Source organism: Felis catus, chromosome F2, assembly GCF_018350175.1.
Source record: "Felis catus isolate Fca126 chromosome F2, F.catus_Fca126_mat1.0, whole genome shotgun sequence".
NCBI lineage: Eukaryota > Metazoa > Chordata > Mammalia > Carnivora > Felidae > Felis > Felis catus.
This window is the reverse complement of record NC_058385.1, coordinates 9,101,212-9,125,042: the sequence shown is the minus strand read 5'-3', so window position 1 is coordinate 9,125,042 and position 23,831 is coordinate 9,101,212. Positions and strand designations below refer to the sequence as shown.

At 41.9% G+C, this 23,831-nt stretch overlaps 1 long non-coding RNA gene across 1 annotated transcript in view; it reads right to left on the bottom strand.

Annotated features, from left to right (window-relative positions):
- LOC111558563 overlaps nucleotides 1-23,831 on the bottom strand; it is a 193,075-nt gene that overhangs the window by 3,720 nt on the left and 165,524 nt on the right. Inside the window, exon 2 of the long non-coding RNA XR_002739579.2 lies at nucleotides 15,305-15,390. This is a non-coding gene — a long non-coding RNA (uncharacterized LOC111558563). The remainder of the gene's footprint in view (nucleotides 1-15,304; nucleotides 15,391-23,831) is intronic.

Genomic DNA, 23,831 nt, shown 5'->3' with positions numbered 1-23,831 from the left:
CGCTGCGCTTACCTGTCTTCCTTCTTGAAGCCTCCTCCCTGGCAGCGCCACGGTCCACGTGACCGCGTGTGCCTCTGCGGGCACCTCGCTCACTCTTGGATCCCTGGGCTCCGTCGCAGGTCCTCGTCACCCACCTCCCACCCTAGCCCCGCCTCTGCTTCTCCTCCCATTGCTTGTATATGCCCTTTCCTCTTGTTGGAATGAGCCCCGCCGCTCTTCAGTCCGCTGGCTAACCATGAACTCTCTTCTTCTTTTTCTTCCTCTTCCACTTCCTCTTCCACTTCCTCTTCCTTTTTCTCTTCCTCCTCCTCCTCCTTCTTCTTCTCCTTCTCCTTCTCCCTCTCCTTCTCCTCCTCCTCCTCTTCCTCTTTCTCCTCCTCCTCCTCCTCCTTCTTCTTCTTCTCCTTCTTTTCCTTCTCCTCCTCCTCCTTCTCCTTCTCCTTCGTCTCCTCCTTCTCCTCCTTCTCCTTCTTCTTCTTCTTCTTCTTCTTCTTCTTCTTCTTCTTCTCCTTCTCCTTCTCCCTCTCCCTCTCCTCCTCCTCCTCCTCCTCTTCCTCTTCCTCCTCCTCCTTCTTCTCCTCCTCCTCCTTCTTCTTCTTCTCCTTCTTTTCCTTCTCCTCCTTCTCCTTCTCCTTCTTCATCTCCTCCTCCTCCTTCTTCTCCTTCTTTTTCTTCTTCTTCTTCTTCTTCTTCTTCTTCTTCTTCTTCTTCTCCTCAGCTGAAGCGATGTCACATCCTTTCAGATGGCTTCCCCAAATAACACCTCTTTCCTTAGGGTTTAACTACCTTTTCCCTTGTGCTCAAATAGCACTCTCTTCTGTAGGACTTATCACAGGCCACTATTCCTCTGCCAATCTCATTTCACTAATTTTCTGGGGGACATAAACATACTTATTAGCTGCTCAATAAATATTTTTTGAAAAAGGAAATGGAAGAAATATTTGAGGCTTGCCATGTGGTCTTGATGAGCTGCAAAGACCATACAATTTGTTTCCAATAAAGAAAGACTTCTTATCTGGTACAACCTGTATGACTTCATGGACTAAATACTCGTTAGAGCAAATATCTAACTTTTGTTATTTCTTTGTCACTGAATTTAATTTAACTCAGAAGCTTCCATTTCCTTTCATGGCAAAACTCTTTATCTGGCCGCCTTGAGATAATTTACTTTTAGTTAAATGTCTCTCTTGGGTAAATTCTCACTTAAGTCCAAAGGCTGTCTCTCATGTCTCTCCCCCACCCCTCTGTGTGAGGCCCCAGGTGGAAGGAGGAATCTCTGACCTCCAGGTTACTGTAGTTCCTTCAGTGAAAGTAAACCATTGCCAATTCTCTCCCGCTGGGCAACTATGGGGACCTCTCCAAGGAGCTTGCTGGTTTGTCTCTGGACTTGACCTATATCAGCTTGCAGTGGGTGTTGATTTTCTAAGCTTCAGCCTTGTCCTCTATCTGGGCCCTGACTGGAACTCCCAACTCTGTAACTTCTGCCTCAGGGATCTTTGATGTATATTCAAATATCCTTCTGGTGAGTTCTCTACCTGTCAGCGCTCAGCCATTTTCCCTGCTGACTCAGGTTCATGGGTATCATTTAGAACATCCACTCATTCCAGGGGAGCCCAGGGAAACCCAGGGAGAACTTGAAAATGAAAAAGTTGCCATGGCTGAATTTTGGCAATGTGTGCTAAAAGGTGGATTTCAAGTAATTTAATTGGGCTGGAAAACATCAATAATCACTTGCAATTTGTTGAAAATTTTCCTGATAGGAAACTATGTATTTACATTCAAAAACTAAATAAATAGCACAAGAAGATATATAAGTACTTTTAAATGAATGAATATAAAAAAGACATAAATTTAAAAATCGTTTAAATGAAAAAACACCATAAAAATTGATACTTGAGTGACAAATTAGAAAAAAATATTTGCAACATACAGGACAGATAAAAAGGTAATATCCAAAATAAACTGAAAATAACATAGCAAATATTATGAAGGAAAAGAGAGAAAAGGGATAAATAATATTTCAAATGATGGAAGAATATAGCTGTAGATGAAACAGAGACTTGATATTGTAGGTAAATTGTTGTCAAAACCTCAAGGAACAAATAATCCATTTCTTCTTTTCTTAATTTTTTTTAGTGTTTATCTATTTTTGAGAGAGAGAGAAAGTGAGCAGGGGAGGGACAGAGGAAGAGGGAGACACGGAATCAAAAGGAGGCTCCAGGCTTCGAGCTGTCAGCACAGAGCCCGACGTGGGACTCGAACTCACGAACTGCAAGATCATGACCTGAGCCAAAGCTGGACGCTTAACCGACTGAGCCACCCAGGTGCCCCAACAATCCATTTCTTAAGCAAAAGATTTTACAGCAAAAAGGGGAGGAAATGCAGCCACCTTAATTATGGGGCTAGTATAAGTTTAATATCAAAACCAGAAAATGAAAGCATAAGAAAAAGTTTGTATAAACCAATTTCATTTATAAACATAGATATAGAACTTTAAATTCCACACTAATGAGTCAGATCCATCACTGACGATATATATTATCAGTCTGAACTTTGTAATTTGTAAGTATGTAAATACCTACAACGGCAATAATAATCAAAAGCACACAGGAACAAGGGAAGTAATATGACTCCCATCACATGATAAGAGGTGCCTGTCTCAGAATGGAGGTTGACACTTTATGCGTAATTTGTTAGAGATTAAAAAAAAAAAAGACTGGAATAAGTATGGAAAATTCTTGAGATTTAATACAGGAAGATGAGGGGCGCCTGGGTGGCTCGGTCGGTTAAGCGTCCGACTTCGGCTCAGGTCATGATCTCACGGTCCGTGAGTTTGAGCCCCGTGTCGGGCTCTGTGCTGACCGCTCAGAGCCTGGAGCCTGTTTCGGATTCTGTGTCTCCCTCTCTCTCTGCTCCTCCCCTGTTCATGCTCTGTCTCTCTCTGTCTCAAAAATAAATAAACGATAAAAAAAAAAAAATAAAAAAATAAAGGTAGATGGTAGATTCGGAGCCCTTGGGTTGCTCAGTCGGTTAAGCATCAGATTGTTGATTTGAGCTCAGGTAATGATCTCACAGTTCCTGAGATCGAGCCCCGCATCAGGCTCTGTGCGGAGTGTGGAGCCCGCTTGGGATTCTCTTCCTCACTCTCTGCCCCTCCCCTGCACACACACTCTCTCTCAAAATAAATAAATAAACATTTTAATAAAAGGTATGCGGTATCTTTAAATGTGTTTTATATTAGTCTTTATACTTATTGAAAATATTGCTTAATGAAAAGAATATGAAGCGTCCTTCAAAATAAAAAAGGCAAAGAGGGGCGCCTGGGTGGCTCAGTGGGTTAAGCTTCTGACTCTTGGTTTTGGTTCAGGTCTTGACCTCATGGTTGGTGGGGTCGAGCTCTGTGTAGGGTTCTGCACTGACAACACAGATCTTGCTTGGTTTTCTCTCTCTCTCTCTCTCTCTCTCTCTGCCTCTCACTGGCTCCTGTTCTCGCCCTCTCTCTCTAAATAAATAAACATTTTAAAAAAAGAGAAAGAAAAAGAAAAAAAATGGCTTCAGTCAACAAATGTTCAAATGATATACACATAAGCTCACAAAAGAAGAAATACCAATGATGCATAAGCATATTAATAACTCAGTTTTACCTGTAAAATATTTTCCTATCATTATTGATAAGATTGTGAGAATGTTCATGTTAATGTGATTTGTTATAAGAGATCTGTGCCAAGTTCGACTATACTCACAAAAGACTTAATATTTTGTAGATCTCTGGTCCTGCTACACCACACGTGGGAATTTACCTAAAAGTGATTTTAAAAAATTAGTGTGTATATAAAATAAAGTATAAGATTCATTTCAAAGCACTGTTTATAACAGTCAAAGACCAAAATATTCTGGGAATAGCACAGTAATGAAATGGATTATTATTCACCTATTGAAAATAATGTTATAGAAGAATATTTAATGGCATAGCATCTTGTCAAAGAATAAGAAAGTTAAAAATATTATGTACGTTATGATCTAAATTCCATTATACACACACAAGACTATATGATCTCACAAATGCATGCATACACACACAACACGTGCACAACACACACACACACACACACGCACGCACGCACATACAAAGGCAAAACAAAACAATGACTAGACATTTCTATGACAAAATGTAAAAAGTGATTTTTCTCTGGGTGGTGGGATCCTTCTTCTCGTTTTCTCAGTTTTACCTGCTTGTGCTATCCGAAATTTCCACCCGAAACACCTTGTTTTTGTTTTTTCTATAAAATAAGAAAACGTCAGGTGTAACAAGACGAGGAATGTATCATACCTTTCATCCTAAAGTTCATGGCCACATCCTTAGATGGTTGAATGATCATTTCACATTATCTGTGTTTTCTTACACAAAAGCCCATTATTCCTAATGTACCCTAACCTTTCCTTGTCTTGTATTAGAGGTATAATGTAATTAGTTGCTTGTCTCGTTAAAGCTGGTTTACTGATCGAGGCATTTCTTGACACAAAGCAGATGTTTCTGATTAATTTACTCAGGTTGATTAAATTAAGACTCTGAAATGGAAATATTCATCCACGTTGAAACTAGCTTTGCCTGAGTTTGTCGTGCTAAATGGTTGTACGGCTTATGTTATTCTGATACAGAATGATACCAATATAAGTAGGTTCGCCTGAATTGACTATTGCAGTTTGGTTATTGCTTTTACTCTTCTTAAAAAGTTAAAATTATCATCTTTTGACATGAAATATGATACCATGGTAAAAACTAATGCTCTTAAGTTTACTTTCCTTTCGTTCATTTTAAGCTTAACTGAATAAACATCTACCGATCTCCTCCTCTGTGTAACCCCGGGTTAGTACGAACCCTGTGTTAGTCCCAGGGAGGGGCACAGAATTGAGATCTAAGTGCTATCTGTTAGCGTTCTGTGCTCTTGTGAAGCATTAAGATGCACATATGTCGTGGGAGGGGAGTCGCTTTCTAAGCAAAAAGAATAGTTTGGAAAAAGAATGCAGAAAATTACAGTATCCATTTTCAGGAACTATAGAATAGTGCGGGGTGGCAGGACCAGAGGGTCTTTGTAAGTGGTGGAAATCAAGCTAAACATTTAAGTTGAAGCCAAGATACTGAGTATCAAATTAAGGGGTTTAGAACTGACTTTGTTGTAGGCTATGGGCATCAACCAAGTATTTTAACCAAGGGGACTTTCTAGAAAGAAGTGTGGCTACTAGAATAGGGAAGGGAAAGACAAGAGACACAGAGACTGGCTGGGAGCTGGTGTGCTTGTACCAGCAAGGCTTACTGAAGGTCAACAGCAAGGACAGTGTCAACGTGAAGGTGAAGACGATATACCTGAAATGGTAAGAGAAGGATTAGCACAATCTGGGCACAAATTGGAAGGGGAATCTGAAGATGATTTCTATCTACCGGGCATGAGAGAATCAAAAGACAATGATGGCCCTACCATTATGGAGATGTCAATAACAGTAATCATGAAAATGAGGATGATAATAGTAATAATAACATTAAGGAGAGCCAGAGAAACCGGTGAGTTTGTTTTAGATATGTTGAGACGACCATGAAGAGAACCGTGTGAAAACATCCAGCAAAAGTGTGAGTCTGGAACTCTGGAGAGAAACCAAGACTATGTTTAAAGAGAAGACAGAAGGAGAGGAGACAAAAAGGAGGGAAAAGAAAAGACTGAAAAACAGTAGTTGTAGAAGCCAAAGGAAGAAACTCAAAAAAAGAGAGAAAGTCGTTCATTCATTGATTCATCCAGTAAGCATTTATTAAGACTACAATTTAAAATAAAAAAAAAACAACTTCTAGAAACTTTAAAAAGAAGACTATAATGTGGTATATATTCTTCTAGAGTGTGGGCAATGGAACAGTGACGAAGGTAATGGATTCTCTGACATCATGGCACTGACTACCTAATGCTTTACTTTATCTTAAAATAAGATAAACTTCTAGGTCAAAGACATATATACTACGTCTTTGTCTTTACGTTAATGCAGTGGTAAAATATAATTTTTAAATATGTTTTTATGGAAGAAGGGACCACAAAGGCAAAAGTGCCCAGGCCCATGAAAGCCATGATACAAAGCCCTGGAGATGGAGTTGATGGGCTGCTTCCGAGGGAAGGTCAAGGACAATCTCCTGAGGAGAGGACTGGAATTTGAGGAGACAGAAAGCGAGGGAATAATGTGCAGAAGAAGTCAAACCTAACGAGCCTTGAGAAAGGTCCTTCTACCTGGCATTTTACAAGTACCTGGTATCCTCCAAAGAGGGACAACAGTAGTGTGTTCAGAACCAGAATGCAGTAGATTTGGAGGAAATGGAAGGAAAAGCCAAAAGAGTCTCCCTTAAAACCACAGTGTTGGGAAAAGGGGGATGGGATCATCAATGGAGGAGGAAGGCAGATTAAATGTCTTTCATTCCTTCGAATTAACTTCTCACGTGCACCTTGATTCCACATCACTACATGCTGTTCACGTTGTCATGTGTCAGGGGAGAAATTCAATTAATAAATAATTGAATCCTGTCCAAATGGTACTACAACATTCACTGGGCTCCATAGAGCCAAAGCTAATGCCTGCTGATGTTCAGGAGATAGTTAGTAAACTAATACAGTCTAGTGAAGTGAGTTTGAAAACTTTTCCCTACTCTTCTGGACTTTGCCAGTCCTCAGAGTGGTGAATTAATATACCCTAATGTAACCGTTATGATCTCGAAAGTCACATTTCTCTAAATATTTCCCCTCTTCTCCTCTTTCCTCTGATATTATTTAAATATAATGAAGGAGATTATTTAGACCTCTAGCTCCTGGTTCATTGTTATCGTGGTCAACCTCATTAATCTTCAAAAACTTCTTCACTTACTGAGAACTCTGTGACTCACCCAAACGCGCACAGCAATCAGAGGTAAATCGAATTGGGAGTCTCTGTCTCCTACCACTTTGCCTTTTATTTGTTCCCGTTGTATTGTTCAAAAATGTGGCTGAGACCAATGGGTTTGTGAACTCATGTAGTCATTTATTTAGTTCAGATGCCCTCCCTGTGGAATATCCACTCACTTCTCTTTCAAGAGTGGACTCCAAGGCTTCTTACCCCATGAAGCCTTTTCTCACTGATCCTCATTCCCTCATTCAGGGTTGAATGAACTCTTTCTTTTTTGTTTATGCCACCCCAGTCTGAACACACTTCCGCCCTGATGGCTGAAGTGTCTGAATTCTGGAGTGAGGCCTGACTTGATTACCCACTTCCTGTTGTTTTGGTTTTTTTCCCCTCATTTATAAAATGAATATTACTATCCTAATATCATCCTTTTAGGTTCATTTAAGAACCAAGTGAATTAATGTACGCAAAGCTCTTAGAACTTCTTAAATGTCAATAAATGTCGGCTATTTTTATAACATATGTCATATTTCCTTCCTAGACTTTAAGTCACCAACTTCCTGTGCTTGTTTGTTGGGTTGTATGCAGCCCTTGGCATGACTTCCGGAAGAGAAAAAGCGCATAATGGAGGACTGATTCCCAATGGACCTCCTCCCCCTCCCCCATCTTTGTACACATCAATACCATCCTGCGTATTTCATCCTGAAGTATCTGCCACTCTCCATTCTCTTTAACAGACCACCGCTTCCTGCGTAGATAATTGTAATGACCTCCTAACTAATGTTCATCTTCTCCTAAACAATGGCTGTGCATGCAGCCAGAGTGAGACTTCAGCAGCTGAAGTCCAAACATACTCGTCTAGGCTTGAAACCATTCGGTGGCTTTCATTATCTTTTAGGTAAAGATGGTGAGCCTTCTCCCGGTCTACTTGCTCTGCCCTACACATGTTAGACTCAACCTTTCATGGGCCCCTCCCCTCCTCACTCCGCATTCTTATAGCGACACTGGTCTTTGTCCCCAGTGCTCCTCCCCACCCATGGGTCCGGCATGCGGTGTGGAGAAGGCAACCTTCCTCTGCCCCATCTGTCTCATATTTGAAGGACTGAATCCATATGATGCCTTGTATACAATGGGCACTCAATGAATGTTAGTTGAATAAAAGTGGTTGAAAAGATGCACTTGCGCCGTCACTGACGTGGGCTGCTGCTGAAGGACCAGATGAGTGACAGACGTGTCACCAGAGGCTGATATGGGCAAAAGACAAGGAGGAAGAGATAGACCATAATGCTGTCAAACCCCAACCTCAGAACTATTTATGTCCCAGAAACAGCCATAACCCCAAGAGAAGGGCGGAAGTGAGATCAGAATTCTTAAAATAACTACAATTCAGTTGTCACTCCAGCAGATTAGGAGGCCAAAATAATAATTAGGTTGAATTATAGCAAAATAAAACATATCTTTCTTGCCTGCTTGAGCAATGGTCCGAGACTATTTTGGTGCAATAGTGCTACAACTATAGTCCGGGGAAGATCAAAATGGTAAGAGAGGAATGAATCATTCTCTCCTGCCCTCTTGCTGGGGCGGAAGGGAGGGTGGGAGAGCTGCTTCCGGATTTTTTTTTTAATCTTATCCCTCTGTCTGCCATGGCAAAGATAAAGGGTAGAGCTATGCATTCTGTCCTTGAAGCCACCGTGGTGCCCCTAGTGGCAGCCATGGTTGTTCCCAAATTAGGGTCGTATTTTAAGAGTCACTCTACCTCCAATCACAATGGGAATGTCCCCTTGCAGAACCAAGAGCTGATGTTCATTCTAGTTTTGTTTGCCTTACGTAGTCAAGCCAAGAAGGTTAGCTTGACCAATCAGCCAGGTGGAGCAGATGGTACTGGAAGAAGAAATTCAGGAGCTTGGGAACCACTCAGACCTAATTCTCGTAGGTTCTTTTACTTGATAAGCTATGTTGGCTGGAGTATGCCACTTAACTTGAGTCTCAAAGTCAATGTCTGTGTGTGAGTGTGTGTATATATATATATATATATATATATATATATATTCTAATGAATAAAATTAATTTACTAATATCTGTATGCTTCTCAATAATAATCTCCTATCAGTGGCTGATCAAAAGCTCTCCAAGTTAAAGTATAAAGCTAGGGAGAAAAATTCCAACAAAATTCTCATGTTACATACCATGAAAAACAGCCTATAGAAAGAAGTTGTGGCACAAATATTAAGTTATCTTCAGGAAAAATCGGAAGATACAGAGATCACTTAAGGCCTCAAGTGTTTATATGTCTATACACGGTGCATGGGGTAGGGGGAGTCAACTAAACCTGTAATTTTTCTTTAAATATGATATTTATTGTCAAATTGGTTTCCATACAACACCCAGTGCTCATGCCAACAGGTGCCCTCCTCAATACCCATCACCCACTCTCCCCTCCCTCCCACCCCGCATCAACCCTCAGTTTGTTCTCAGTTTTTAAGAGTCTCATGTTTTGGCTCCCTCCCTCTCTAACCTATTTTTTTTTTTCCTTCCCCTCTCCCATGGTCTTCTGGTAAGTTTCTCAGGATCCACCTAAGAGTGAAAACATATGGTATCTGTCTTTCTCTGCCTGACTTATTTCACTTAGCGTAACACTCTCCAGTTCCATCCACGTTGCTACAAAAGGCCATATTTCATTCTTTCTCATTGCCACGTAGTATTCCATTGTGTATATAAACCACAATTTCTTTATCCATTCATCATTTGATGGACATTTAGGCTCTTTCCATAATTTGGCTAGTGTTGAAAGTGCTGCTATAAACATTGGGGTACAAGTGCCCCTATGCATCAGTACTCCTGTATCCCTTGGGTAAATTCCTAGCAGTGCTATTGCTGGGTCATAGGGTAGGTCTATTTTTAATTGTTTGAGGAACCTCCACACTGTTTTCCAGAGTGGCTGCACCAATTTGCTCTCCCACCAACAGTGCAAGAGGGTTCCCGTTTCTCCACAGCCTGGCCAGCATCTATAGTCTCCTGATTTGTTCATTTTAGCCACTCTGACTGGCGTGAGGTGGTATCTGAGTGTGTACACCTGTAATTTTAAAACAAACATCGGGTCAGTTTAGCAAACTCATGTTGGGTATGTTTCCGGACTACTCTAGCCTCTGAAAATACAAAGATGACTATCACATGGCTCCTGACCTCGAGTAGCTTATAATCCAGAAATTAAACATCTCCCAATATGGATAGGCATGAAATTCATGACAAAACTGAGACCACGAAAAGGTAACTTTTGCTCACAAGAAATAGCCCCAGTAGAACGCTAATCATGTTTCTCAAAAGCAAAGCAAAACAAAACAAAACAAAACAACACAGAATTTACAAAATACCATGCATTTAAGGAATGGTAGAAAACATCCAGGTGAGGACAAAAGGGAGAGACACAAGCGATAATACTGTGATGTGTAGGACAGAATTCCTGGCCAGGTAAAGGGTGTAGGGGAAAATGTAGACCGGCTGAGATGCAAGAGGTAACAGTAAGAAAGGGATTCGACTCTGGAAACATTCTGTGGAAAGTAGAACATCTGACATTCTTCATTGACAATTTCATGTTATAGTGGGTGGAGGAAGTAGCAAGAAAAATTGCCATTCTGCATTTAGTTCTAACTAACAAGAACACGTACTGTTGGAGCAGAAGTTATATGAACCTTGGGAGAAACCAAATCATCTTGGAATTCATCACAGTGAAGAAAGGAAACAGTGGGCACAGTCAGACGTGCATTCTAGACTTTAGGAAAACAGATTTTTCAGAAGTTCATAAAAAGGCTGGCGTGACTCCATGGCTAGAGACTCTGAAAAAAATACAAGAGCAAAAAGAGGTAGGAAAAATATTATTTAAAGGAATGTAGAAAGAAAAGTATGGATATTAAAGAGTTGGGAGAGAAAGGGACAGAAACAGAGATAGAGATGGAGACAGGAAGGCGGAGAAATAGGGGAGAGACAGAGAGGCACACAGAGATGAAGAGATAAGAGAGACATCCAACAGAAGAGACTGACAAGGAGAATGATGTGCCAGGTGGATGGGCTAGAGTAGACAATGAGCACAGGTCCATCACAAGGTTCTGGGAGGGTGGTTCCTGCTTCCCAGCTTCCAGTGGAATCTTGAGGTTCCTGGTAGAATCTTCTCTTGGGCAGAAAGCCTGGGGAACTCAGAGCGAGTAACACATACCCTCACAGATGACCCTCGGTTCTTAGCTTCTCAGACTCACATTATGTCCAGAGGCCTCTTTCCCCAGGAGGACTTCTCTGCCCCGGAGTATAATGTGGCAATGCCTAACTGGTGCGTAACCTAACTGGAGTCTTTCAAAGAACACAGACATCAGCAGGTCCCAGATCCCTCTCAGGCATAGACTCAACAGAAAATATCATCTAAGAGGAATGTAAAGTTCTGAAAAAAAAAAACCTATACAATCATAAATGTTCCCACTTGCGGGGGAAAAAAAAGGCAGCCAAAGAAATTCACATTTAGCTGCGCAGGAAGCTCTCAGATGACCCTAGATCTAAAATACATATACAAAAGTAGGAAGAAAACCATTTAACCAAACTTGAAAAGAAAAAATAAAATACAAAATGTGGCACAAAATATACGTATAAAATAGACGCAAGTAGATAATCTAGAATAAGTTGAAACTTTAGGAAAATGCTAAGAAGGACAAGAAAGCAAAAATCCGAAATCAGTTATTTTGATTCAGATAATCAAACAAAATTCTAGAACATGGATTCATTCACTTGTTCAGGCGCTCGTCAAGTTGATTCAGGTACCCTATGGTAAGCAGGGCAAGACTGAGATATTAATACACATGATGGTTTCTATTTCCATGGTCCTATGTGCCAATTCAGAATCTCCCAAATAAAGATAACGCATAGCAGAGATAGGTGTTGGAGAATGTGTAAATGTCGTGAAATGCTCTGGAAACACAGACCGGGAAAAATGTCATCAGGAAAGATTGTGAACTAGACTTCAGTATGGGTAGGATTCTAACAAGAGAACAACCGAGCCTGGGAGGAGATTAAGGAACTCATTTGTGGTTCTATTAGTGACTATTAGTAGACTAGTTCTATTAGTAGACTAGTAATTCATACTGCAGTAATGAATGTACTCAGACCTGTAAGTGACTCATGGCCATTTTTAAAAGCTTATGAAGTCTAGGAGCCAGCATTCCTTCCAAATTAACTATAGGTATGCAGTATGGTGTAGACTAAGGATATTTTAATACTGAAAAGGAACTTATAAATAATAGCAGATACAGAGCAAATATTTAGTAGGTCCCGAGTTGATAGTCCTCGTATGCCTGTCTCACACACGAAGAAGCTGAGGCTTGGGCCATTTAGGCACCTTGACCAGCATCTCACAGCTGGTGATAGAGCTGGGATTCGAACCCGCCATGTCTGACTGAGGAGCGTCAACTCTTAAACATTACTTCTTCATTTACCATGTTATCCATGTGCGCAAGGTGTGTGAAAATAAAATCAAGTTGGAATAGTCATAAGTGAACAACCATACTTAAAATGCCAGTTGAATATTCAGTGTTAGCCTGAAAGACGCATCGTATTTAGTCCTGCATCATTCAGTAGATTAAGGGAGTAATTTCAGTAAAGACAAAGACAACATAATGAGAAGATCCAGAGTTTTGTTTTTTGTTTTGTTTTTCTAAAAAAAGCTGGGGTCTACAGTTAATGCAACAATACATTACTTATTTTTACAGTAGCATTTTACAGCATTTATTGCCTTTTTTTTTTAACAGATAAGGAAACCGAGGCTCAGACATCGCACTTGACCACAGTCACTCAACATTAACAGCGGAGCCTGGATTAGAACCCAGATTCTGTCTGACTTCAAAGCCCGTGCCATCCACACAGAGGAGAGATCACATCTGCAGTGCTGTGTTCAGTTCTGGCCACCATATTTTCCGACAGTCATCAGTGGAGAAATGTGTGTAGAAGGAGAACAAGAAGGGTTCCATACAATCATCACCTTGAAATTGCATCAGGACGGCTCAGGTTGCCTATGGAGATGCTCTGCCCCTAAGCAGCAGTGCTGTGTATCCCCAACTTTGGATAATGATGAAATGTTTTGAAGCAACTGAATATTCAGAATGTGTAATTTTACTTATTTGAATTTCTCTGCACCCCACCCTTGGCCATGCCATTCCCACAAGGATGCACAGCCAGGGACAGAGGTCTGAAATAGAATAAAGGACCAGGGACAGGGATGCCTCCACACATTGGTCTACTCAATTACGTGTAGAGAGGAGCCCTCAATTGTCATAACTAATGGGGAATTTCTTATCCTTTCTGAGAAAGGAAGGGAGAATTCTGAGGAAGGACATGAGAAAGAATGAACCTGAAAATGACAGTGTTAGCTATTCACATCTTAACTCTATTTGTTTCTTAATTTTTAATATTTATTTATTTTTGAGAGAGAGTGAGACACAGAGTGTGAGCAGAAGGAAACACAGAATCTGAAGCAGGCTCCAGGCTCCAGGAGGGAGCCCACGCGGGGCTCGAACTCATGAATGGTGAGATCATGACCTGAACCCAAGTCAGACGCTTAACGGACTGAGCCACCCAGGTGCCCCACCTCTGTATATTTTTATCCACCGATACGCTTACTGAATATTGGAATATCTCTTTGCGGTTTCTGCAAGCGTGACAACCAAATTCTGAGTTAGTCGAATTTAGAAACTCCAATTCTGCATTCGCTTCTGCTAGCTGTTTTTTTGGTTTAAGTGTATTTATTTATTTATTTATTTATTTATTTAGAGAAAGAGCGCAAGTGGGGGAGGGGCAGAGAGGGAGACAGAGAATCCTAAGCAGGCTCCACACTGTCAGCTTGGAGCCCGATGTGGGGCTCGCACGCAAGAAACCATGAGATCACGACCAGAGCCGAAACCAAGAGTTGGACGCTTGACTGACTGAGCCCCATTCTACTAGCTGTTTTGCCTCTAATTCCAATATTTCCTGGTATTTTTTTTCTGAACTTAATGGTAAAAGTCTATTTTGATGAGAGCCTGAAGGAGCAAATTTTTAGCCAATGTCGGCTGTAGCTTCAGTGCAATGTCTGCTGTAGCTTCGCGTTCCCGTTACGGTTTTTTTTGTGATTACGCACCAATTGAGAAAACATCATTTGCCACAATTGGAATCACAGAAAATATCGTGGAAGAGACTTCTACATATCTGCCAACACGCTCGTGATAAATGAAACCATCTACGAATTATGCTATTGTATTTAAGCTATGATGATGATGGCAATGATGACGATGACCTTGAGTAACACAGTCCGAAGGATGGGTTGCTCTTGCTGAAACTTGAACCAGCCATAGAGCCCGCACAGACCCTGGCACATAGTAAATGTGTACTGAGAAATGAATTAATAACAATGAATTCACTGAATGAAAAGAAGCCCATAGGAAGAGAGGTGGGGGTGAATACATTTCTAGTGCTAAAGGAAAGAAACACTCCAGGGGCAGGATTCTAAGCCACAGAGGACCCGCTTTATTTTGAAACTAGGGTGCCAGTGACGATGGACAGAATTAATTACAGGGGAGAATTTATGTATCCTGCGGGTGATAGTAAGAGCTAACAGTGATTAAAGGACTACTCGGTGTCAGGTATTATGTTCCATGATTTACATAGAAAGTTTGACTTATTTTTTAGATCACTTGTGCGCTAGATATTAAACTTAGGTTGTCGGTAAGTAAATTAGAGCTTGGAGAGGTAAAACCACTGGGTCTTTAGAGGTGATTTACTCTCAATCCAATATTTGTCCGCTGACGTAGGGGTACCTTCCAAAGAATTTTTTTTTAAATTTATAAATCAAAAGACCAACCGACTGACTGACATATTAGCTCTTAATGAACCCATTTTTGCTGTCTTGTGCCTTTTTACAAAAGGTCCTCATTATGCCTTTTCCAGAGACCCAGTGGAACAGTGGGTGGTGAATTCTGTCCGTGAGCCCTGACCGCAGGAAGAGGCGGTGCAAATACAAGAAATATTTGGGAACTCGTGTGTCTTTTAATGCGGAAATGACATTCATTATCCACTTCCTTCAGGTACCAGGCCAAGCTACAGTTATGAAGAGAAAAAAATTACGGGCATCGCTCCAAAGAAGGCACTCAACAAAGGAGAGGCACTCAAATATTTCCATCTTTTTCTGACTCTTTGTATATCTGGCTCTGCTTTGGCCTTGACCTCATCATTTACAGTCTCGGGGATCTGTTGAACACAGCTTTGAATCTCACTCCTTAATTATGTAGACCTTTCGTGTTTATCAGTTTGATAAAGCTCTGTGCACGACTTGAGCGAGAGACGTTGATAATCTATTTATTTAGGACATATTAGAAGGCATACGTACCTCTCATTTGTCCGTTAAAGGTAGAACTATCCGGAAGAAGCTGATTAGACTCTAAGGAGGTAGAACTGACAGAGCTGGAGCTGACGCTAAAACAAAATACAATTTAATAAGAATTAATTCATTGCACAGATGGGGACATTTTTGTACACAGGTTGTCTGTTCTCCTAAGACTAAAATCTACTCACTCTGGATGTTTTTCACCCACTAGGTAAAAAAGGAATAAAGACACACTTTAAATAAAGGGAAAAGAGTATTAGGGTAACATAAAATTAATCTATAATAATTTGCAGTTTATAACAGTGAAAATTATGAATCAAAAATTTAGAAAGCAAAGACAAAACAACAAATTATTAATGCAATACATTTGAGTATGAAACCATGTGCTAACAACTACATGAAGTTCGAAATAACATACAAAACAATAAAGAAATTCTTTTAAAAAATCTAATGATGACAACTAATATTTGTATAGCAAATGACTGTTTGAAAAATGACACTTATCTCTTAGATTCTGCGGTGCAGAGGCCCAAGTTCACCTCAGACGAAATGACTGCTACACAAAAGACCTTGAGATCTTTGAAAATTTGATTTTTTCAAATAATCGTGTGTCTTATTTATACAATTTTTAAAAATGTTTATTTATTTTTGAGAGAGAGGAAGAGAGAGACAGAGCATGAGCAGGGGAGGGGGCAGAGAGAGAGGGAGACAGAGAATCCGAAACAGGCTCCAGGCTCCGAGCTGTCAGCACAGAGCCCGACGCGGGGCTCGAACTCACCAACCTTGAGATCATGCCCTGAGCCAAAGTCGGACGCATAACTGACGGAGCCACCCAGGCGTCCCTCCTGTGTCTCATTTATGAATTTCTTCATAGTGTTCCCTCCTGAGTGCAAACCTTTCCCCTTTATTTCTTTACCCCAAACTTCCCATGTAAGTGTAAACGTGGCTACAGCCGACACAGAGCCCAGGGGCACTCACAGTGGGCAGGGGGCACCCAGGGCGTCTCCCCCACCTCGAGAGCACTAAGGCAGCTTCTAAATCAGTGAGATCAACTCTGCCCAAAATCTGGCCCTTAGCACCGCGGGCTGAAAAACATGATGCTGTCGATGTGTTAGAGGTGCTGCTTCATCCTCATAAAATTGGCCAGCATGCGATGCGTTCGTTTGTAGTGAGACACATTGTTCTCAAGGGAAATGGATGTTCGTTCTGATCTGACGAGTACAGGAGAAGGCAAAGTGCAAGCCGTCTTCTCGGTGGTTGCCGGGCTCCCGAGTGGGATAGCGTTGGGTTCCGCAGCCTACTGGGCCCGTGGAGACAATCAAGTCAGGACGCTCTGGTTGACCCGAGAGAGCATCTTCTCCCCACGGGGTGCTTGGATGGAATCTTCGGGCTACCTTCTATCTAACCGGTTTCCTTCCATTTGTATAATCTTTCTGCAGGAAGGGTGCAATGTGATGAATTAAGCTTCTTTTTTAGTAATTGCATCTCAGTTCTGTCTCCCAGGAGTTAAATCCCGGATACACTGAGGTCTGAGATGCTCCTGAACGTGTCAGCTAGGCACTTACGAATGCAAGCCATGAAAGACACCTGATTTATGTGAAAATTTTTATTTTTTTAAGTTTATTTATTCATTTTGAACTGGGGACAGAGAAAGAGAGAACGCGAGTGAGCAGAGGAGGGGCAGAGAGAGGGAGGGGGGAAAAAAATCCCAAGCAGGCACCTCACTGTCAGCGCAGAGCCCGATGTGGGGCTTGAACTCATGAACAGCAGGATAATGACCTGAGTGGAAAACAAGTCAGACGCTTAACCGACTGAGCCACCCGGGTGTCCCTGGACATTTATAGTTTAAAGCCCAAAGGCCAACCTAGTTCCCTAGTTCTTAGGGCTTCTCACACGTACAGACACAGAGGAAAATGGGACAGGTGCCTGTGTAGCTCCCAGGGTCCCTTTCTGTCTTTACATTTTTGGCACCTTTCCATCAATGGGATGGTTACTAATGTGTATAAATCACTTGCTACGTGTAGAGATGAGTAGACATTCAGCTGACCAAAGAAAAAATCCGGAGACTTCCCGGTGGGCATTCTCTGAGGCTGGAACTTGAACCCTTTCTGACTTGCCTTGTTCCAATATGGGATGGGACGGGCACATTCAATTGGGAGGACCAGAAAATGGCCCCGGTGTGTTTGTAATTCTTTGTCCCCTCGTATGGAAATTTTACTCTGCCGCACTTTCTCACCCTTGCAGTCTTCTGTGTATTTATCACCTCGAATTATCTTTTCTGTATACTGTTGTGACTGAAATCATGACTTTATTCCATTAAGTCACCAAAAAATTAAATAGAAAAGTCTATCAAAACACAGCCGTCAGCTCAAGTTTTATTCTGTGGAAGGATAAAAGCTATTCCATTTTAATAATTGTAATTTGTTTCTGCCACAAAGATTCATTTGTGATCGTTCCCTTTTAAATTTGAAAGATGCTCTCAACGATGCCATTTAATATCTCTCTTCTGACTGATTCTGTTATCGGCTGACGCACAGATCCTGTAGCCTAGGAAACCTGAAACCGGCCCCGACAATATAAAGTGTCTGAGCTCCCTTTGTTATTCCGTCTCTGACTTATTTTATGAAAACTGGTAAGTCACTTAACCACTTTCTGCCTACGCGTCTGAAAAAGAAGTTGGCTACCTATTGTCAACAAACATAGCGTGCTCTTTATCTGCTGTGCATCAGAGATAAAGAGTGTTCTCTGCTCAGCGGGGGAGGCAAGAATCAAAAGACAGAGAACAACCCAGCAGTTAATGATATTCTCCGGGTAAAAACATCTTCGGTAAATCGTGTCTCTAGAACGATGATGTCAGATGCCAAAGGCTTTTAAAATGCTGTCAAAATCAGGATCAACTTCACCGTTTATTTTCTCGTTTTTCAGACAGGTGTGAGTGAAGCTTCTTCCCTTCCCAGGTTTTTTTTTGGGAGTCCCGATGGCCAGGCTTCTACTCCCCCAGTGCAGGGTCCCAAGGCGGCCTGCCTTCCCCCAAGCAAGGCTGCATCCCGGAGTGATCGCAGCGTGTGAACTCAAAGAAGCCAGAGGCTGTTCCGTGGTTAACCCAGGCTGACCTCGGTTCAGATCTCAGCTGGGCTTGTTATCAACCCCTCCTGTGACCTTGAAAGGTTCAGTTGTCTCTTGGAGCCTGGGTCTCTTCATCTACAGAATGGGGGGTAATTAACAGGAGCTGACGTTAAACAAGAATCAAATGAGAGTATGTGTGAAAAGCAGCCAATATAGTGTTTAGCATAAAATAACTGATAAGCATAAATGTGGAAAGATCGAAACCCTTTCCCATTTATTTCTACCACGGCCTTAAATAACTAACTCCTGGAGGGCTGTTGGTCCCTGACTACGGATGGGCCGTTGCCATGTGATGTATCCTGTAAATTTCCCAGGGACTGAAAGCAAGCATCTTTGTCCCCGCCTTGTGTATTTTGACATCCCTTGAAAGAGCCCCTCCTGGACTTCCTCACCGTCACTCATTCCTATTTCCCACACGCACCGCATCAAGATTTTCATTTTAAAAATGATGAAAAATTGGGGCGTCTGGGTGGCTCAGTCGGTTGAGCATCCGACTTCTGCTCAGGTCATGATCTCAACGGCTCGTGAGTTCGAGCCCCATGTCGGGCTCTGCGCTGACAGCTCGGAGCCTGGAGCCTGCTTCGGATTCTGTGTCTCCCTCTCTCTCTGCCCCTAACCCACCTGCATTCTGCCTCTGTCTCTATCAAAAATAAATAAACATTAAAAAAAATACTCTCCGTTCAATGTCTTCATTTCCCTGCTTCACCTCCCCTGCCCTGTTTCTCTTGACCTGCTGGGAGTCTAGATCAATAGCAGAAAATTAAATTTCATTTGTCATGTTACGCCACCATTTGTGATGATGCATTTTTACAGAAAAAATAGCAGGAAGAAAAAGATCTTTTACTGACTTTCCAAAAGTTGCAGATAGCTGATTAAACAGCTAGTTCACCATGTCCTTTCTCTTTTAGCTGGAAATTAAACTGATGTAGATTTTTCTTGGCACGTAATAACAGTAATATCCTGGAATGAGACGGAGTGAGGGAATCGGTTTCAAAATACATCTCTAAACTAGAGAAGAATGTCTTCCCGTGTTTGATTCTTTCTGTATGTTTTTTTATCACAGACTGAGTTCAGATGAGAACTCCAAGAGAACAGGGAAGGATGTCTGAAACTGAACACAAAGACCATAAGACGGGGGTTAGCATCCCAGCAGTGTGGTCTTCTAGACTTGGAACTGGAGAGGCAAGTGTCCCATCCAGATAAATCCTTACACGCTCCTCGGTGTTAATTAGAAATGATTTGTCTCTCTGCTGTGTTTCCTCCATGTAAAAATTAGTTTTCTCTCATGGGAAAATTTCCACTGTCTTCCACGAAGCTCCTACCTATGGAAATAAATGAAGACTGACCAACGGAGAAAGGGGCAAAGCCTTTGTACTCAGAGCTTGCTATGGGAAGGGAGACAACCATCATCTTGTTTGTTTCAGAGACACTCAACGGCAGGTAGAGGAGGGAGAAAGCTTTATAGAGGAACAAAAAAGAAGGCCTCACATGTGCCCCGATTGGAGGATGTTGGCCAGGGGAAGCTGTAAACAGCTGACTAGAGGTGGGGGTGTCCTGTGTGATTGGTTTGTGGTACATATTTGGCTTTTTCTGCTTGATCCTAAGTTAAAAGTAGACACAGCAATTAAGGAGACTATCAATGATTAATCAAGTCTTGGCCATTTAGGGTCAACTGTTTCCAGGGGTATTGTTTGGCTTCCTGGATTGTTACTAGAACGAGTGGTCTGACTTCCTACAAGTCTGACTCGTGGATAGCAGGTTGGATTCCTGGCCTGTTGCTACGGTTGATGGGTTGGCTTCCTCAACCTGCTGCTAAAGATTTGGGGTTAAGGCTCTAATTGTATATACGGCTTGGCCATTGTCCCCGTTGCATCTTTTGGGGAATCAGCTCAAAAGAAATTATCCTTGGGTAATATGTGTTCTGAACCCATTTTAAGTTCCCTGGATGACAGATGCCCATTAAACATCCTTTCAGCATATGTTACGGGGAGGCAGAGCAGGAAGGGTCGGCTGAGATCCGGGACCCAAAAAGAGGGTCAAACTTACACACGCAGGTTACAATCATGGGCAAAGTACTAAGTGAAAAATAAAGAACGTGTATCTACAGCAGGAGGAGACTCAGGTATAACAAATTTTTAGGAGGCTCGTGAGGAAGAGGCCTCCAGTATATCCGACTGAGACAAGCCAGCAGAAATAATAGAGAGGTAAACTCAGCGCAAATAGAGGGAAGGGCTTGCCAAATATCAGAGCTCCCTGACGATGCCATGAAACACATTCTGAAGGAAGAGGTTTCTCTCCATTGCTGGGCCCTGACAGAGGTGGTCACCTGCAAAGATTGCTGCGGAAGAGGTCATGCAGAGGGACAGAGGGTGGCCTCTGATTCTAGGATGATTATACAGATCTAAGCGTGAAGGCAAGCCTTACTTTTCCCAATAAGTAATGAATAGAATTGAAAGGAAAGTGGCAATTGGGTGGTGATGTGGAATACGCGACCAATAAATTACCAGGTCATAAATGGCAAGAGAAAACACTGGGGAAATATATCGAATAAGAAGCCAGGCTCAAGAGAGGAGGTAGGCAGGAGGGAGTGTTATAGAAAGACAAAGAGAGAGAAGAAGAGATGACATAGAAAGAGGAAGGATGAATACATATGAATAAACGGTGTGAAAAAGAGAAAAGACACACCCGGAAGGCAGCATAAGAAAACTCTAGTGGCTGCTTGGAGAAAAACACCAGGTGCTTGTCCCTGCGAGTGTCAGGTGCTTGGTCACCTCCCATACATAAAGGACAGTGGAAATCTGAGTAGGTGATTATGCATCCATGATTTGTGAGCCTGAGCCTTCCTGTTTGCCATTTAGGTGGATTTCTGGGGGAGGTGGGGGTCGGGGGGAGGGGGAAGGAATGCAATTCCAGAACTCTAGAGACGATCATCACGGGGAATTTACAAGCTACAGAATGAAGTTTCACGTTGAATTACTGCCATTCTGCCAGCCAACTGTCTTCAGGAATTTTATTTATTCTGCTTTTACATTCCCTAATTACTCATTATTCTCCATGATCAGTTGAAAGAAGAAATACACATCTCAGGCATCCTATTTCAGGATGCCATCCGAACAGGGCAGCACGGTTTTAGCCTGAGCAAAACGCAAGGCAAGAGAAGTCCTAATATTTACTGTGTGTTGGGCCAGGCACCGTGCCAGACATTCTATAAACAAACACTGCTTCATTGAATCCTCTCAAAACCTCCTAGAAGGATATTATCATCCCAGTTGTTTAAGTGAAGAAAATGAGACTCATGTGGCCTAGTAACTGAGAAAAATAAGTTAGCTAGTAATGGGCAGTTCCAGGATTTAAAATCATATTTATATGACCCGAAATCCATAAGGGACAAAACCACAAACAAATCAATAATGCATATTTATATACACCTTGACCAATAATTGAAGAAAAATTAACATTTGACACGTCAATGAAATCCAGAATGTAAATTTCAGCTTTGTATTTCACTGATAAGGAGATGAGACCTATTTTTTTTAACCAAAACTTGGTTGTATGTTCTGATACCGATAACAACTGGTAAACCATCATAGGACATTTTGTGGATTTTTTTTTATAACAACGGGTAGAAGGTTATTCAGAATCTCATACGGCAGAATATTCCATTGAGAGCCACCACTTATGTTTTCTGATTCACAGGTTAGTCATGAAAGAATGAAAAGAATCCTTCCTCTTGGCAACACCCTCTCTCCTGGGAGAAGAGATGACCCGTGTGCTTATTGCCAAGGAGAGTTGACATTTCTTGGTATGTGTCAGGGTGAAAAAAAGGTTTCTAGGCAGAGCTGACTCTCTGAAAAGTGGGAAATAACAGCCTTTGTTGTAGAACACTTAAGTCCAGGAGGAAATGAAGCTAGTCTGTCCCAGAATGTTCTTCAAAACTTGATGAGGGAAATGACCCCACCCCTGTGTGGTAGTTATTAGAGCTATTGACCGAACATTTGAGGTTCTCCGTCCAGTCACATGGTAGGACAGTCATTCCTGGCCCTGTGGAGTCAGGTGTGGTGATGTGACCTGTCTGACCAGGGAAATATGAATGGAAGTGCAAGCTTTAAGATCCAGTGTTGGGGGGGGCGCCTGGGTGACACAGTCGGTTAAGCGTCCGACTTCAGCCAGGTCACGATCTCGCGGTCCGTGAGTTCGAGCCCTGCGTCAGGCTCTGGGCTGATGGCTCGGAGCCTGGAGCCTGTTTCCGATTCTGTGTCTCCCTCTCTCTCTGCCCCTCCCCCGTTCATGCTCTGTCTCTCTCTGTCGCAAAAATAAATAAACGTTGAAAAAAAAAAAAAAAGATCCAGTGTGGGATCTGCATTGCTCTCTTCCTTCTTTGATTCTTATCAGTACGTTTCAAGAGAATGGCTGCCAAAGTAACGTAGATCCTACAGAGAAGGGTGTGGACAGCAGAGCCCTGGGCAGGCCTGCAATAGACATAAGGCATGAGCGACAGATAGATGTTGCTTGTTTTAAACTACCGAGATTTGGAGGTTGATTGCTACCCCAGCGCAACCTAACAGACCATGATTGATACACTCTAGAAAGCTGGATACCTTGGTCAAGGACAGGGACAGCCACACTTGTCAGCATGCATGTGGATGGTGAGGAGTGTGTGAGCGTAACTATATCGTGTCCCTTAAGCACCCACCTACTGATGAGGAATGCTCGCTAGGCGAGGCTGTAGGGAACAAGAAGAATCTTAAGCGGAGAATGTACGATCAAATAGAGCAGGAGAGAGAGGATATGAAATACCAGTAACATTGAAGGAAGCTAGAAATCAGTCACAAAAAACTGCCTGCCATTGTTTGCCAAGTAAGTCATGAAGTTCACAGGCAATCATGGCATTTTATAGATCAGGAGCGGATCAGGTTCAGAGACAAAAAGAAACTGTCCAAAGACACACGGCCAACATCCTGATTCCTAATCTGTTTTCTCCCTTTCCCTTTTCAATTTTTTTTTTTACATATACACGATTTTTTATTGTTCTTTTATTCCACATTGTCCTTCTGGTTTAGTTTTCGTTCTTACAGAGGTACAGCATTAGTATTTCCCCAGCAAATGTCCAGCAAATGTCTATAAGCAGTAAACTTTTTGAGCCCTGTGTATATATTTTTTTCAATTGCCTTTACCTTGCCTTCACAACTTAAGAGATATTTTATCTAGGTTTACAATAATTTTTCTTTAGCACTTTGAAGATGTTATTTGGTTGCCTTCTGGAATCGATCCCTGTAGATGAGAATTATGCCATGAATCTGAATTATTCAATAATTTTGAATTAATCAGTTCTTCCTAACTTGATTTTCCTCTGTGGAGAATTTCCAGATTTTCTCTTTGTCCTTGATAATCTTGAATTTCAACT